Genomic DNA, 5,598 nt, shown 5'->3' with positions numbered 1-5,598 from the left:
AAAAAAAAAAAAAAAAAAAAAAGGCCAAAAAGATAAAGCAGTGAGAGTTACTAGGAAGACAGGAGGACAAAGAGAATAGAAGTGTAAGAGCAGGATAAGGGAGGGAAATAAAAAAATGAAAGCTGACAGACTAATATAGCCCCTAAACACCTGAAAAGGGATTATGCTTCCAAGACAAAATCAATAGGTTCATAAAATTCCCTCCTCCACCCCCACTAGAATAAGGGGGGGGGGGACCTCAGAAAATTTGTACTTACTGACACCAGTGCCAAAGGTTTCCTGGTTTTCTGCTGAGAGGGAACATCGAGCTTGGCTGGTGCATTAACACTTTTCTCTAATAACATGGTTTATGGAACAGCAGTGCCTTTCTTTTATAGAAATCTTGACTGACACTTGTGTTCCATAAAGGCATTTCAACAACAAGATTAGACCAAGCAAAAAGCCTTACATTATACTGGAAATAGCCAGTGAGCCAAACTAGACCGTGACAAACAAAAGATTAATCAAATTGCAAACCCAAGAGTCAGAAGGTATGTTTAGCTTTGTTTTTCCCAACCAGAAGCAATTAAACTGAGTTCACTTTGGCATGCTAGAAAGACATGCATGAATTCCAGCTATAATAGCCATAATAGCCCTATTTGTTGATTACTACAAATTCACAAAAGAGGAGGGACATCCAATTTCACTCAGAGGGCAAGAAGCAGGCAGAGGAAATTAGTGGAACCAAGAACCAGTGTTCGTACAACATATCCTGCTGATGATGAGGGCTATAACATCACAACCTTAATCTAAAAAACTCAACAGCCTCCACACTTAATTAAATTATTGGGCACACATAGATTACTTTCAGCTGTAGAAAAAATCCCAGTACAGGCAGCGTTCTTCCCTGGAAACAGAAAGAATACATGCTCAGAGAGTACTGCTGATTATCTGCACAAACCATTGTAGATTTTGAGAAAGTTGTGATGATCTCTCTAAAATTAAAAAATTGAGGCAAAAATAAAATAGTCAAATACTGAATATGCTAAAAGGGCAGGTGTGTATCAAACAATTACCTGCTTCTCACAGAGAGTGAGAGAATACAAGAACTCCCCAAGTCTGCCTTACAGCTTCAGTGAAGGCCAGCATTTCACCTACAGGTTTCAGATGTGTTTTGTACTCCAGGATTTTCATGTGTAAATAGGAATCAATGAAAGGCACTTGACTTGATCTGCATGTACATGATCACCAAATAAAAAAAAAATTATGTTAAAACAGTAATGATGGCAGAGCATATTTGATACAGAAATCCACCAGAGGTATTAAAAGCCTTTGAAGAAAACATCCATCAACTAATTGCCCAGTGTTTTAAGGCAATAACAACAGGTGAGTATTTCTAAGTAGACACAGTAGACAGCTGAGTAAATAGATGTGACCCTGTAATTCAGATTGTACTTAAGCCTTTACAGATCTAATAGGATTAGTGATTTTTTTTTTTTTTAGACTTTACCAGTAACAGGTTTGATCTTTCACTGCCTCTAAACTCACCAACCTGCTGACAGATGACCACAGTAAATCCAGAGAATGGACTTGCATCTCAGCAGCCAAGTACCAGACCCTGACATGCACCATCGATCCTTTCTTCCCTCTCCTGTTCCTCCTGCACAGCAACAGGGGTTCCAGGCTGCTCTTTTAACTGTCTCTCACCCCAGTTTATAAACTTCACAGACTGGCAGAGGTCTGTGAGTGGGAGGCTAGAGAGGGCAGTGGCTCCTTCTGTCCTGCTCCTTGGGACACCCTGCAGCAGGCAGACAGTGCCCTGGCTGTAGCACTGCCCTTCCACAAAAAATTAGCTGGAGGCCACATGAGAGAAGGTGCTCTGAAGGATTTCCTTACCTAACACACAAAAGCAGTCAAAGCAAACAATCACACTAGGCTACTAGCCATACCTGTCCTTACCAACTATCTCAGAATTGTTTTTTTAAATTAATTTAGCCACATTAAGCACTATCTCCTACAACCTTAAGTCTTCCATCACGCTTTCACCACCATTTAGTTTACAATTTTAGGAATTGCTTAACTCTGGATTCTGAAGATGTAAGTGGATATAAAAGTCAGCTTGTGGAAGCCTTCCCCAGCTCAGGATCTTAAGATTATTAATTCCTCCATGCAGCAGTTGGGCTCCATGTCCATCAATGTCATGAATACCCTTGTCCGTCTATAAATAACTGGCCTGAAATCTTTCAGAGCTGATGGAACTGTTCAATTTGCAGGGGAAGAAAACTGTGTTGCTAAGGAACTGCAAAGAAAAAAAGGCCAGAGAGTGGTAGTCCAAAATGAAATGAAAGGAATTAATTTAACTGGCCCTTGATGTGTTGGTTATTTGGCATATTATCAGCAATTTAGCAGGCTGTGGGCTTTGTTTCAAACTTAGGCTGAAAGAATAGTCAGACCTTAATTTAGAGATTAGCTGCATTCTCTCTTCTTCATACAACAGACCATGTCCACTTCTGTGGATTTCAGACAGAATTTTTGAAGCAAACCACACAAGTATCAGTTTGAGCTACAGCTATGCCTGCAGTTCTTGAGACTCCATTTTTCCAGATGAAGACAAAGGACAAGGATTCTCTTCACATTTATTCTCACTAATAGACTAACAGATGTGCTTTGCTGATTTTGGCAGAGATCTCAGCAATGTGCAGAACGAAATAATATTTCATAGATTTGTGTTTTGCAACATTTTCATTTCAGGAAAATATTTTCAACTTATTATAATAACTTTTAAAAAGACTTCATGTGGTGGAAGATTTTTCAAGCTCTCTCAGCTGAAAATTTCTGTTGTTTTAAAGAGCATTCTAGTGAAGTTTTTTTCTTCTGCTTCTACCTTTTTCCTTTAATTTCCTTAAATAGAGAGTCATGACTGCAGAGACTGCATCTGCTGCCCTTTACAATTTGTTACACATCTTTCAACACTTCAGCTTAAGTATCACAAATGCTTGGTATCCAACATTCCCAGAGCTAAAATTCCAGTACTTCAATTATTCACTTTGTACTTTAACTCACAAGATGTCAGGTATCAATCTGACAACCTCACCATCATTCTTTATTACTGTGATGTTAGGAGCTATATTGTTGAACACTGTCTGACTGATGAGTAGACTTTGCCACATGAAAGTATCCCATAAAGTAACAGTAACTATCAAATAACAACATGTACCAATAACAAAACTATCACACTTACATGCAACAAACAATAGAAACTGACTAACCAAAATAAGGTGTATGACCCACCTATCATCTTCTTACCCATCATTACCTCCTCATGTCCTTAACTGTGCATTCCTAGATCTTAATTTGGTTGGGTCTTAGTGGTTGAATTTATTAATTTTGTAATACTTAGCTGATCAAATAAAAGAGAAGACCTCTCCCTCAAAGTTCTGTTTAACTTTCTTGTGATGGAAATCCCAAAATATGCTAGTTATGCTGTAACTACATTCCATCACTTTTTTTCCCCCCATTAACACCTATTTTTATTGGAGCATGAAAACTTGATAGAAGAACACCATTGTCACAGTTTGACTCAGGTCCGACGACAATGCTCTCGATCCCCTCTCCCCCCAACCCACGTAGGGAAGGAGAGAGAGAAAAAGAGAGAGACTTGGCTGGATTGAAAACTAAACTACACAGCTTTAATTAAAACCCCTATGAATCATACAAGAAAATATATACAATTATATACAGATAGATTCAGGTGTAGGCAAAAGCCTCTCACCACCCCCCACCCTCAGCAACTCCCACAGCACTTCCCTGAACTGGGAAGAGTCCCGAGGAATCCCAGAGCTGCTGCTGGAGAGAGCAGAGAGTTATGGGGGTCAGGAGATCTCGAGCCTAAGGGTCGACGGTGATGGATGAACAGAGTCCTCCCCGGACGCCGGCCATGGACGGAAGAGAAGGGAAGAAGAAGAAAAAGGAAGGAAGTTGTCTTCTGTGATCTCTGGCCTTCCTCTGAGCTTACGTAGATATATGGAATGGAATATCTTTGACCAATCTTGCTGTCCATCTAACTCAGCCTCCTACGGGGGGGGGTCACAGATCTCCCCATAGTGTCTGAGCCGGCAGAGTGCAGGTGCAGCCTTGAAGCCTCAGTAGTTAGAAAAACATTCCACTGTCTTATCAGCCTAGCAGAACACACTGTTGCTAGTTACAAGAGAGCTTACTGAAGGAAAAAAAAAATCAGTAAAAAAAAAAATTGGCTTCATCCTGGCTCAAACCAGGACAACCATAGAAAAAGTGTCATATTTAATACAATGAGCTTTACAGATGCAGGCTAATTCCAACTCACAGCCTCTAACATTCTTGTTTGGCCTATTGAAAAAAATATATCCAGACCTATCAACCTTTGCAGACATTATTTTGGACAGTTAGTGGATAAAAACATGAAATATGTAACACAGGAACTGCTCCACTTGCTGAATTCACATTACTACTACTCTTCACTCATAACTCTTTTGTAATAGAGATTAAGGACACAAAAAATAATCTGCTACAACACAAGAAAAACAAGAAAAAGGTAAGAGAAGTTTAAAGTAAAAACTTCTCTAGAAGGGTGTTTCTGCTAAAGTCTCAAGGCATCCTCCACATCACCATCACTCAAACCCACTGCACCAAGCAGTCTCTTGTGCTCTTTTCTGTGCAGCAAACAACTGCAGTGTACCAAGAGTGGTTGTTTTCTCAAAATATTGTTAACAATGTTATTACAAAGGTGACTCTTCCCTTCAAACTGCTCTCTATCTGCACAAAGCCTTTTTCTTCTGAAGACACTGCATCTATACCACGGCCTTCCAAACTTTCGCTTTCCTGACCCCTAAAAAGATTCTAAAAGAACAGCAGTATAGGGGAGCATGAGATAAAGACCACAAGGTCTTAGACAGTACAAGATACTTGCAGGTAGGGGTTCTGACGTGCAAGGTCCTCTGCCAAGCAAGTGAGACAACTCTGAGGCTGTCATTTTCAACCACACTCACCAGTAATTCGTGTCTGACTAGATGCAGATGACTTAAAACAAACTCATACCCTTCCAGAAAGGCCACAGTCATAGCAACACACTGCACTGATCAGCTTAAATTCAGACTATGTTATCTGTTAAGAGCAGGAACAGTTTATTAGCAACAAACAAGATATAATCAAGGGAAAAACAATCTCTCCTGAGCTTCTCACTACGCTCCAGAGCAACTGCCTAAACAGTAACTGTGCCTGAAGTCTTAAATGCGAGGAATGTGTTTCAAAAGCAGTAGTATCAAACACTGACTGTGGCTTTAATGGGGGGAGGAGTTTTGCCTTTTTTTAATCATGTATCTATACTGCAGTTAAAGCAGACAGTTGTCCTTACTTTAAATCAGAGCAGACTCTGTGCTAACATTTTCTTGATGGAAACAACATATCCCACTGTGCTCTCAAGAAGCAAGGCCATTAGTTATCTCAAGAGGAGAAGCTGCCATTTGACATCTCCATGGTTTTAAAAAGTACTGGTTTTGCTTTAGGATTACTTGCTCTACCCAATGGCAACATACCTAGAAATCACTGCTGACCTGTTTGCCTACAGTGTAGAACCATTCCTGC

At 40.0% G+C, this 5,598-nt stretch overlaps 1 protein-coding gene across 1 annotated transcript in view; it reads right to left on the bottom strand.

Moving 5' to 3' along the window:
- LOC104390725 (chromosome unknown open reading frame, human C14orf80) overlaps positions 1–5,598 on the bottom strand; it is a 72,349-nt gene that overhangs the window by 57,296 nt on the left and 9,455 nt on the right. The gene's annotated exons all lie outside the window — the stretch shown is intronic.

Source organism: Chaetura pelagica, unplaced genomic scaffold (genome assembly GCF_000747805.2).
Source record: "Chaetura pelagica isolate M959 unplaced genomic scaffold, ChaPel_1.0 scaffold246, whole genome shotgun sequence".
Taxonomy (NCBI): Eukaryota; Metazoa; Chordata; class Aves; order Apodiformes; family Apodidae; genus Chaetura; species Chaetura pelagica.
Note: the sequence above shows the minus strand (reverse complement) of the source record. Positions and strands in the feature narration are given on the sequence as shown.